This window comes from Pagrus pagrus (genome assembly GCF_965226575.1).
Source record: "Pagrus pagrus genome assembly, chromosome: 17".
NCBI lineage: Eukaryota > Metazoa > Chordata > Actinopteri > Spariformes > Sparidae > Pagrus > Pagrus pagrus.
In genome coordinates this window covers 9,928,968-9,942,234 of record NC_140201.1, presented here as the reverse complement: position 1 = coordinate 9,942,234, position 13,267 = coordinate 9,928,968, and positions in this window count along the sequence as shown.

Sequence of the window (13,267 nt, the reverse complement as noted above, 5' to 3'; positions counted from 1 at the left end):
CAAGGCAAGGGCCACCTTGGCCTCACTAGCAAAGAGGTCAAGGTGACCTGGAGGATGGAGACGTCTCAGTCAAAGCAGTCTGGATAAACCAAATTTGAGGTCACTGCAACTGCTGCCACAGATGTGTCCTGACTCCTGAACTCAACTCTCAGTAGATGTCGCACATGTTTTGTACCAAGAAAAGCCCTTCAAATCTTTTTTTGGGGGAAATTGTTTGTAAGCTGTGTAAGGCATCAACTGGAGACTTAATTAAAGGACATGTTCACCCAAAAAGAAAAATTCAGTCATTATCTACTCACCCCCATGCTGATGGAAAATGGGATGAAGTTTTTTTAGTCCACAAAACATTTATGGAGCTTCACAGCGTGGATGGGGGACCAGATAATGACTGAATTTTCATTTTTGGGTGAACTTATCCTTTAACTTAAGCTCTTTTAAAACAATTTATGATTTCTTTGTACAAGTAAATAAACTGGGACTTCACTCTATATAGACTTTGTATAGTATGATTATACAATTGATCAAAAAAAATAACATTTCAATAATTGATTAGATTCAGTTTTTCTCTGTTTTCTATGATTTCAAATTCAATATCTACGGGTTATGGACAGTTGGTCAAACTCTTCCCTTTTACTTAATATCATACTGCTGTAGAAAAATATGTCCTCCATCCTCACATCATGGATGAGTGTGCAGAGAGCGAACCCTCTAATCCCTCCAGTGACCGGCGCTTAATAACATTTCGACAGTTATGAGGACAGCTGCAGCCATATCAGAGTTGTTGATACACAACACACAGGCTTATGACGCTGACATCACAAGAACAAAGAAGAGCATCGGTATGACTTCACACTCACACTCAGAGTAATGTGTCACTACAAACACGACTTCCTGTGCATCACACATGTCACGCATACGTGGAGCCACCTGTCACAACATATGATCCCACACGTTTGTACTAATGTTTGTAGGTTATTCACCTATTTTTATCACCCTCGCTGTAAGTTGAGTGGATATTTCATGCATCTTCCAGGATCTGTCAGTGAGCAGATTTGAATGGGAAAACCTATTATTTTTCACATTTATTTCACTTCACTTCTCTTTCACAACAAGTTTTCAGGCCAAAGAACAAAATCACGTGTAATATCTTGTTAAAAAAACAACCAGAACTTAAAAAGAACCCTGTTTATTCATCCAAATACAACTCCCAAACTAGCCGGCATCCTCCAAGAAGAAATTCTCCAACTTATATATTTCACCTTTCGTTCCTTCTTCGGTTTGAGGACAGAACATCTCAGTGGATGCACCAAATGTGTGTCTAACTGTGTAATCAAATGGGCTATTAGAGGCCCAGCATGAGAAGCTGAGGTGGAAGTCTGACCCGATGTTTGAGAGCCTCCCTCCTTCCCTTGTCATCTGTAACAGGGACATCGTGACTGAAGGGACCAGGAGAAATAATGAGCTGTGATGAGAAGAAACTGGACAAACAGTGGTAGTCAGTTTGGTGGAAAGTCTACAGACAGTCACAGGGAAAAAAATGAGACAAGCAACAGAGGATTTTTATGTTCAGCAACTTTATTTAACTTCCAACCGTCGAATTAAATCCAGTGGCCAGGCACGTGTTTATTCATGGGTCTAACGTGGGAGTAATTAAAAACTACAGACCACAGGCTAATAAACAATAATCTAATTCTAATCTTTTGACAGCCAAGATAATGCACCTGCTCATGTGAACCTTAAAACGCCTTCTGCTCTGCCAGAGCTCGTTTAAGAGGCGGGCGTGGGCAGTGGCCAGCGCAGTTACATAAACAAATGCCCATATTAGTGAGTGTGAGCGTGAGAGAAAAAAAGAAAAGTTGTGAGGAATCACCACTGCACTCCAGCACCTCGTCGCCTCCACACTCCACACTTCCACAGCAGTCAGGACAGCCCTCTTACTGCACAGGTATTTCGGAGGCAGGACGATGCTGCTCTCATGGGCCCAGATAAAAGTATTGGTGTGATGTTCAAAGAGAGGCAAATCCCCGCATGCGGCTGAATCACAGGATGTAGTATTCTCAGTGATGTGGGAGACAGTCACATGGATTTGTTGGATTTTGCACTAAAAGCTGCAGCGGGATATATTTGTTCCTTCAATTATGGCAGTGAATATGAAAAGTATTTTCTTCTCCATCATTTCAGCTTGTGGACATTTTGTGCCTGTGTTGTACAGTCTGTAACTACTTCAAAACACATCTGAGTCAAACCAAAATTAGTGAAACAATTTCACATGCCCCTATTGTCTTCATGGACCATGGTCCTGCTGCTATGTGGGTATATGGACCCTAGATGGTGCTGTTTTTGAACTCCTCTCATTCTGTGGGAAGGATGAGGTTGCAGTATGATCTGCCTTAACGTGTGAAGAGCAGGGAGAGAGAAAAAAAATCATGTCATTACAGAATCATGTAAAAACACATACTTGGAAGCTACTGACGTGTGCTAATTCACTTTTACTTGCAGAATGCAGAGTGTGTGTCGTTTTCAGAGGCCGTGCATAATTTTTGTTGCACAGTCAGATGGCTGCACGTGTTAGAGAGCACTTCAGCCGGCTGCACTTCGGGTGCAAAAAGAGGCTTGAAGAGTCTCAGTCTTGACGCCTTGTGTGATGTAACTGATGGGCAGACATAATTGGGTACTCATAGTTTTCCATTTGACAGTCACTCTAAGATAATAAAGATATGTGCTCATTTGTCGTCGAAAGGGGCTCATATAACTGCGAGTCACCTGTGCGGGTGTGTTGAACCATTTCGACCAGCTGCACAAGAAGCAGATTGTCTGTTTCATGCTGCACACCTGTTTCATTAATGGCTGAGACAGATAAAAGACTTTGTTGTTGATAGCTTCAATTCTCTGCCACCGGAGATCTCTTCCTTTTCAGTGGTGAAGACCAGAAGTAGGGCAAACACAGTAAAAAAGGCCAGGTTGATGCCTGGCCAATTACCATGACCAGCGCCTGCAAATCGCAAACAAGGCCGTGCTTCACTCTGTTAAAGAGCTCTCAGTCCTGTTGGTATATAGAAGAACTGCAGCAGCTCATCAATTCACAACTGCATCTGAGTCACCTGGAAAAAGTGAACGTCTGCAGTTATTGTGAAACAAATAAGGAGCAAATTATTCTTATTACTATGAATAATAACAACTTTATTTATACAGCACTTAAAAAGTGCCTCACATAAAATACGTGTTAAAGGGGCACTATGTAGTTTTGGAGAAGAAATTTAACGTAAGAATTTTAATATTTACAATATTAATGAGGCAATAAAACACTCAGAAATATTTATTTTATCCAGAACTGAATAAACAAGCTGTTCTCAGAGGAAAATAAGGTCCACAGAACTCTGTTTGAGGCTAGAAAGGTGGCAGGGTCCGCCAGATATAAACAAAGTACACCAGTATTAGATCGTGTTTGTGACACGTGGTTCCAAGTTCAGTTGCGAATCAAATATAACACTGGCTGCAGGTTTTATATTGGTTGCCAAGGGTACGATAAATGGATGTAATTTGCTGGCCAGGTGTTCAGGGCCGAAGATTATTACTTCTGTCCTGTTTGAGTTCAGTTGTAGAAAGTTACAGGTCATCCTTTTTTCAATTATGCACTTTATTAAACTGCTCAGACAGCTTACGTTATCCCGTGCAAAGGACAGATAAATTTGCGTGTCATCAGCGTAGCAGTGATAACAGACCCCTTTAAAGTGACTCATAATGTTGTAAAAATTAGACTGCTTATTAATGAAAGTGAATGAAATCCTCCAAATCAAGAAATATAAATAGATAATGAGGTACTTAAGAGCAGACCGCTGGATATTATGATAATGAACCTGCGTCTAACAATTCCAAGCCACGGCATACTGACCTCTTTCCCAACAAAGACACCTGTGTAGTTGATGTGAATTAAATATATGCAAATGAGCAGGGTGAGGTTTTTTATGTTTGCTTTCAGCATGTGCTTAAATATCCTGTGTTTCATGTGCTTTTTTGTTAGCCAAGATATCCTAGCAACCATTAGAGACGGAGCATGAAACAAAAGAGAAAAACAGAACTCTCGGTGGGTGTTTGCAGGCGTGAGCGATGCTGTGGACCTCCAACCTTTCCCTGGTATGGATTTAAACTGCTGCCAAAACATCTTTTATGATATTTTTTTGATGCTTTGCTTATTATTACTGATATTGTTTTCTTTAAGTTGTGGAAGCCTACACAACATTTTTCCATTCCAAGAGACCGGCGGTTTTGCTGCACGTGGGACGATAAAATAGGGCCAAATGTTTCTACTTGTAATGACCTCCTTGTACTCCTTCCAGACTACTTCTTCCTCTGTTCTCCCTATTTCACGTGTGGCAGGAGTCCCAGTAATAGGTCCATGAGTTTTATTGGGAGTACGGGTTGCCCTGTCTCTTCAAGAGCTCTTCTGAAAGCAGAACATGTGGAAAGGTCATCCAATAATATACTTCATGTCACGTAGACAAATAAAAGGGACTGTGCAAGACAGAATAGAAGGCACAATGTATTTACAAACACAAGGCAGGACATTTTAATATGGGAACATACTTTCAGCGACCAAAAGGGGACCTCTTAATAGGAAAATTATCTTCAAAAGCCTCCAAATTATATTGTGACACTTTCCAGCTCTTATCTCAGCGAAGCCAGTCACAGTCTCGCTGTGTTTTCCCTCCTCAGTTCTTTGCTTTTCTCTGAGCTCCTCTTTAGCCTCTGTTCTTCGTGTACTGACTGACAAGGGGGGAAGACGCTGACGCTGACACTGAGTCAATACCTGTTTTAAAATTAATCTGATGTGTGAGGCCAGTCTTTTAGCCACTCCTCAGAAAACATCGCACTTCATTACCTCCATCAAACACACCCCCATAAATTGAGACACCTGTCAGTTTTGTCCGACAACCTGCTGTTACAATCGCACATGACTCACTGCAATGACACCTTTGCCACAGTATAAGGTGGTCTGGTGTGACACATTTGTTGCACTTTAACAAAAACAACCAGATGTAAACAATGTAAAGCTCCTTTGAATTAATTGAATGTATTTTATTAGTGTTAATTTGGGATTTTGGGGAGAGATTACACCCAGTAATTTTGCAGTAATTGGTTTTGCACGGTGGACCCAAATGCCAGACAAAGACTCAAGGGTGAGGTCGTGAGCTAAGGAAGATTTATTGTAGGATAAACGAATGGAGAATGGAGGCGGAGATGCGGGGAGAAGTTGGCTAACAGGAACGGAGGGCAGAGGGGCAAGGCAGGATGGACAGATGAGGGAGAGTGGTGAAGGCGGACTAGAGTTTCCTTCGTGATTAGCAGGCAGACTAGCAAGAGGGCATGTAGGGAGGCAGACAAGCAGGCGGAAGATAATTGATTATGTCACTCAGTCTCACATTAAAATGTGTGATAGCTATGTTGGTCCACAGCGTAAAAAGAAGGCTATTAGTTTCAAAATAATTACAATAATGACCTAAAATTGTGAGATACTTACTTTTTATTTGGTCTTTATTTGGTCTCTGATGACATGCTGTATTCTTCTTCTGTAGATTTCCAGCAGGCTAACACACGCTAACGGTCATTTTTTTTTTTTAATGATACCCTCAACATTTCTAACATAAACAAACAGTGTGTCCTTAATAATTCAACAATGCAATAGGTTAAGGGAGCAATATGTAAGAATTGGTCAGGTGTTGAATCCATACCCTCGACAAATAGGGGGCAGCATATCATCAGAGTAGCACACAAACATACATTTCTTGATATAAATATTATTGAACCACATTTTAATTAAGAAACTATCTTGAAATATTGCTGTTTTCACTGAAAATGAAACAAATGTCCGCCATCTTCACAGACAGAAACTTCAGAAACACGTGATAGGCAGAATTAAAAGTAAGTATCTCACAATTTTTAGAGCCTGTATTATGAACCTAATACTTCACACACTGTGGACAAATGTAGTTATTACACATTTTGGTGTGAGACTGTATTGTGCTATGGCACACAGGAAGACAATTAATATTAAAGAAGAAAGAACACATGCATACCCAAAAATACACTGCACTCAAGTTATAAGCTCTGAATATGATGCTGAGCAAGAAGATATAACCCCGAGTGGGTGAACAGCCAGGGTAGGAATACTGCTGGGTTGATGAGTGGTTGGACAGCAGGTGGGCAGGTTCTGTATGTATGTGTGAACAGCAGGGATCCAGGAGCCAGGAGAGCCAGAGAGGGATTTGTAACTCACATGTCACGAACACACAGCACGAGTGACACAGGAGACACAGGAAAGACACACACACACAGGGGAAAATAAAGAAAAAATACTCAAAAATACAAGGGTATGACCGTGACACACTTCCGAGTTCTTTTGTAAAGTGGGAGATTTGTCCCGGATCTTAGGACTATAAAAAGGAGCTGACTCAGAAAGGTTAATGTTCATTGAAAATGATGCACCCAGTGAGGGAAGTGCTCTATTTTCAAAAAGGTTGTAGAGGAAGGTTAAGGATAGAGAAGCTTTGAAGGTTTAGTTTGCATTTATGATAAAACAAAATACATTTGATGAGTACTGTGTGGAAGGTCGGGCAAGTGGTGGACTGCTTTGCTTCTCAGAGGCAGCTGGAGAGTCGGGTGCAGCCAGAACTTCTGGAGGAATAAACACCCAGAGATAGATCATGACCTGATCCTGAACTAGAGAGCTCCGGGATTACTTTTAAACTTTTGGGATTAAAAGGGGATTTATCTTCACTCCCATTTATCAACCTGACTGCAGCGATCTGCAGAGGTGACCTCCATTGTCGGGTGTAAGAGCATTGTTTGAAACATTTAACTCAATAAAATATATATCATTCATTCCTACATATTATATCTTCAAGCATTAAAAGAATTTTAAATGTCTCAAGTTTCAGGCTCAGCAGAACTGACTCTTAGATTTGGTGTCGCTCTTGTAATCGATGTCTCACATGGATCATTAGCTGGTCATAAACTTTGTCACTGTCTCCAATTCCCATTTATCACTGCATCTACTGAACAACCTAGGCGGCAGCACAATAGTTTTGGTGATCAATTCAGACACAGAGAAGAAAAAGCCCTGAAATGCTGCCATTTACGTTGGGGCAGGACATTGATTTCTTGCTAATGCAATATCCAGCTGAGACCTGTCTTTCCCTTAAGACGAGGAATGAGTTCTCCTGGCCTGTCATCAGGTTGTGGACATTCAGGTGCGTTTCATGCCAAAAAAGGTTGATTTTACAAAGAAAAAACATGGCATGACAGGAAACTGACTGTGTGCAGGCAAATGCTTCATACTGAGTTGTGTTTTAGTGTTTGTTCATATCGGGAAGACGCACGTTTTGCCAAGAACACAAAGCTCATTTTAATCTAGTGGAGGCTTCCCTGCTGTTCATCACTTTCAATTATGTCAACAACGACAACAACAACAACAACAGCAAGCTAACAGCATGCACTGAACTGTTCTTAGTCATCTTCATGTTTAGAAAAGGGCCAAAATTCATTAGGAATCGCTGGGGCAGGTGGTGTGAATTTAATAAACACCAGAGCGAGAGAGAGATGTGGGCATGTAGGAGAATGACTCATAGGAGTTTCACTAACAGAGTGCCTGAGGAAGGCCTCTCCACAACAAGGTGCCACTGCAGGAAAGACATACATGGTGTTACCTGCGGATGAGTACTCCGGTAAATCCCAAACTCTCGCAGATAGCAGTAAGAATCTGGAGAAAGCTGAGACACGCTGTCCTTGACACTGCTTCTTCTTGCTTTTGAAGAGAGTTACAAAACTTTTGGGAACCAAGGACACATTTTCTCAATGATAAATCTTACTTTTTCTTCTTTTTCTTTAAACAAATGAAAATGTCAGCTCTAAACTACAGTTTACAGAGTCCAACGTTTACATGAATAGTTCTGCATCTTGGGAGATGCTCTTATTCAATTTCTTGCGGAGAGTTAGATAACAAGACTGAAACCCTTCTCTTAATTTACAAATTCACCATATAATAACTGATACCTTGGCGACGTCTGACCTGAGAGCTGAAGATCTGTGTGTTCTCAGGAAACTGTAAATACATAATGTACTGGCATTGTGACAGTGCGAAATGCTCAGAATATAACATAGACATATCTAGACATAAATGTGTGGTTTGAATGTCATTAGCGAGTTTTTCCCACACAGTTTCACCTTTCTGTATGGGTGACTACCTGTACATGAAAAACTATCATTGGCACTGTCTTGCCGCTGTCATTATAAGAGAAAAAAAAGTGATATGACAGCTTATCAAAACGAACACGATTGGAGCTATGTTGTCATTATATAATCAAATACTGAATAACTTCCATGTGTATTTTAATTCGTCTTTCAGGAGAAAATCCCTGCAACTGACAAAATGTCACAGTTTGGTAACACTTTGGTGCCACACGCCGTCTCCTGGCACACAAACCGCGCAGAGACAAGCTGTTCTGGCTCAAAGGCGATTACACTTGTTCCCTCCAAATTGAAAGGTCTGCAAAGTTAAATTATGTGGCTTCAAGCTGTCAAAAATGATTAGTGGCAATTTTCAGTTTTGTATGTTTATGACTGTGTTTAATTATACATACAACAAACCATTCAATTTACCCCTCAGTTGGGTATTTTCCTGCACCTAATCTGTAATTTTAACCTGCGAGTTCTTCACGAACCCTTTTAGCCTTTAACCTTTTAGAGAATTAATCTCAAAGCAACAGTGCGGCCGTCTGGGAAATGTGCTTACTCACTCTCTTGCTTAGTTAGATGAGAGGTTTGAGACCACTCTGGTGTTAGTATGGTAATCAAGAAACTGCCTCTGGTTCGCTTAAGTACAAAGATTGGAATAAGGGGCTTACCTGACTCTGTCTAAAGTTTACAGAAACCGCCGTCCAAATCCCTCTAGCTCACTACTCAGTGACTAGCGTGGTTGCTAAGAACAACAGTGACTTCTGGCAGTTGATTTGCATTGTGGTCATTTTGGACAACTTGTTTATTTCTGTTGTCATTGTCAACTGTAACTATGACGTTTAAAGACTTAAACAACGAAGGTGATCCGACCTATCAGATGTTTCTGCTGTGCTTATTTTATGTACTGTATTGCTTTGCTAGCGTACAGAGTCGGGCGGGTCATGCCGAGCATGGTAGTGTGATCTAAAATAACGGCACTACAACAGGAAGCCATGGCTGCGGTACAGCCATATATTTTTTATAATATATATATATTAATATATATATATATTTATATAAAACCTGTTACATTGTGACGCACATAAGTTATGGAAGTAAAGGCTCGACTCCAAACCACAATAAAGGAAAGGCAAAAACCCCAAAAGCACAATATTACCACTTTAAGATGAATAAGATATATAGATTTTCAGTAGCATCATGAAAAAAGTCCTTGAGCCTTGTCATCACTTTACTGTTGTCAGGCAACCAGGACAGGAAGTCAAAAAGAAATAATCCAAAAAATGTTGGACTGTTCCTTTAAAACTGCATGTCCAAATGCTGACTTTGATGCTCAACATGTTAGATTCAGCTCAAACCACAGCTGAGGCGAGGAAATGATGAGGCCTTTCACACCACTCAGTCCTAAATGCTTGTGCACCAACGAGTGGTAATCATTTAACAGTAGTGATGTCATTTTTCATCCCTATAGCAACGTTTTTCCAATGCTTTTTCCCCAAGACTATACTTCTCACAGGGCTGCTAGCATTAAAACATTTGCATAATAAATTTTAGATTTAAAAAAATGACTAATGTAATAATGTTGTGGAGATGAAATAATCTAACTACATTTCTGAATAAACATGAAATGTGCAATTAGACTTTATTGCACAATAAGCCAAAGACACATCATTTTACATATCTATATTTTAATGCACTGCAAAAGGCATTGACAAATAAAAGCCAAAACAAGGACGAACAGGCATCTCCTCTTTGTTTTAAGGTTGGTGTGTTTTGTTTTTAATTGGCTATTGGGCAGAACAACAGAAAGAAAAAGGGAGCAATGTGATGCACAGTGATTGCTGTTGTTCTTTGGTCTCGTCATTTCCTTAGTGGAAATGTGCAGATGCCATAACGTGAACACCATCACTTGGTTGGTAGGTTAGATCTACACGGTTTTTGCAGTGCCCTTTTTCTTTATTCTCTCGCTGTCTGAATCCGTTTTCTCTCCCTCTCTGTCTTGCACACATGCAAGGCTGGCGAGTGTGGGTGTCTGAAAGATGACTCATCTGTTGCACACCTCATCGTCGCTTGCCCATATTTGGGCTGACCGGAAATCCATTTTTCTGCGCTTGTGTAGTGGAGAAAGGCAGCCGGCAATGCAGGGACAACATAATGAGGTCTTTTTCTTCTTTCTCTTTTCTTCTGGACTACTAATTCGAGTTGTCTGCATCATCACAAGGACAAATATTGGTAGCAGTTTTACATGAATACCTCAAGGTTTTCTTTATTCATGGCACTTTTAAAAATATTTTGACCAATGAATCAGGCTTGGATATACGCATATGCATAAGTGTTTTCTCTCTTACACACTAACACATGCATAATTACAGTACGTGTGCTCCCACTTAATCTGTCCCTCACGCAAACACACACATGCAAATCCGAATCGCTCTGTTCATTTAGCAGATAAGCAACAAAATGAGATGCCAATATTGTCAATGTTCCCTTTTTGTCACGTTTAATGGATCACTTTAAAATGTGCCACCCTGATATTTATCAACTCTGTTGCCAGCCAAATTTCAGATATTTCTTAGAGAAAGATGAAGCACAGGACAATCTGTTGCACTTGAAAAAAAAAGAAATAACTTAAAACTGACATATCTCTGTCAGTAGGGTTGGGTAGGTTTCTGGTTTTGCTGGTCTGACGACGAGTTTAAACCGGTCTATCGAAACCAACTGACCCAGCATTTGTCAGGTTTAGGTATAGAGAGCTAGCAGCATGCAGACAGTTAGCATGCACTGGGGTGGTGCCTTCCATGTTTTGTTGTGATATACTGGAATTGCAAACAGTGCAAACAGTGCTGCTAGACCGGCGCCTATGTGTCTCGCTATGAGGTCTTGTTTGATCTGCTCCCATTTGCCCTGTAAAAGGTATGGCATTAGGCTAAACTATTTATATGAACTCAACATTCCCTGCATCCGTTTCATATTAAAAGCCCCCAAGTGTCTCCCTCAACAGAAACCTTTCACTCCTTAAAGCTTATTGTGAAACGTGCAGGAATGTGTTGCTGAAAACTCGTTCTTGCATCTTCTTGACCCGCCGTTTCTAGAGGTTCTAGTGGTATGAAAAAAATGACGTAGGCCTTAACTTGCCATTGCTTAGTTAGCTTAGTTAGCCGTGACACAACCATGGCTGCAACATAATCCTTTTGGGGCAACTGCAACTATCAAAGTTACATTCAACAAAAGTGCTTGTTTTGACTACTCTCAGATTGTTATTGTGTAAGATCTCGTTAGGGAATGTTAGAGAAAGGATCCCTGCGGTGACAGATCAGTAGCCAGACAGACAAGTCAACAAGCTAACTAAGCAGAGAAGTCTTTGATGTGTGTCTGCAAAGACTGGACGATGGCTGGGTCCACCAACAAATCCTGTAATGACATTTCAGACTCCAACCGCCTACGCCAGAATGTATTCTGGAGGTCTTTCAGCAAAACCTTGCACTCTTTCTTGATGCTCTTGACGTCTGGGCAGAAGCCTTCAGTGACAGCAAGGCCCTCCATTATTTGGTTTACCAGTCTCTTCGTGTGGGCGAGCCTCTCCTCCTGACTGCGGTTCTGTAGAGCATGACACTTAATCATCAATCTCACTGTCAGCAGAGTAACAAATACCCGTACCTGGTTGCCGCTTTCTGCCTCAGAGGCAGAAGGATCAGCAGACTTCGTAGATGTTTGACGTTGGTCCATGGTGACCTCAGAGATGTTTCCCTCCTCGTGATTGTCTCTGGTTTCAACCTCAGATACAGCACTTGTTTGTGGTTCTTTTATTTTATTACTCTTATGACTAACACTCCCCTTCTGGAGCCTAACACTTACCCTAACCTTACCAGTGACCCAAAAATAAGCTGTTTTCCAATTAGGGACAGGGGATGTCATACATAGTTGCACAAGCTGTCCCCAATTAATTGGTCTTGCATCTGAAATGTATGAAGCATCCCCTCACGTACACAAACAGAGTGATGTCTTTCCATTTCAAAATCAGAATCAGAATCAGAAATACTTTATTATCCCCGAGGGGAAATTGTTTGTGTTACAGCTGCTCCCATTCAAAGTTCAGAATATGCAGAAATAATAATAATAATAATGATGATAATAATAATAATTATAATAATAATAATAATAATGATAATAATAATAATGATAATATCAATATCATGTAAGGTGTCCTCTCTCAGCAGTCTTTCTTCCGCAAATATCATGTTATTGTCACACCTGTGGGTTATTACTGTATATTTGAGGCACATTTGTGTTTCCTGTGTCGACTGTGAAGGACATTGTGTCATAGTGACCCTTTGATCAGACGCTTTCTATCTGCATGGTGTCTCTGCAGGTTTGCCCTACTTCCTGCAGCTCATCAGCTCCCAGGTGCTTTCAGATGTCCATAACATCCAGCCAACAGACACAAGCTGCCGCTGTAACAAACAACCTGGGGCGAAAGAAACAGCAGCAGCTGCTGACAGTGGCGTTAAATCTGTGAAAGAATAATAATAATAATAATGTAATCTATGACCTTTTGTTTTAATGAGTGCCCTTTCAGGAGAGCATTAGTGTTTACAGATCTGTAACAGTATACTAAATTAATGAAACTGTTAACCACAAATGTCTTTATCTTGAATTAAGCACCCTAGCAGAAGGGTGGTTGAGCCGTTTCCTGTGAGTTGATTTGTTTTGTCTTGCATTTTCGCCCTATAAAGACATGCTGGGCTTTGAAATCAGGTATAATCAGGGCCTCAGGAAAGAGTGTGACATATCGTGTATTGACATATGATTGTAAAGCCCCTTGCGGTATGTTTGTGACTTGTGATATTGGGCTACATATATGTATTAGACTTGACTTGACTTAAATTGCCCATAATGCCAGTAATATTGGCACAGGCTCCATTCTCCTTCTCTCCCGGCACAGGAATCAGGAGGAGTGCACAATGACTAAATTAATCTTGGGGAGAGAGCGAGAGAGAGTAAGTCCTCATCTACTTCCATTTCATCTTTCTGTCAAATA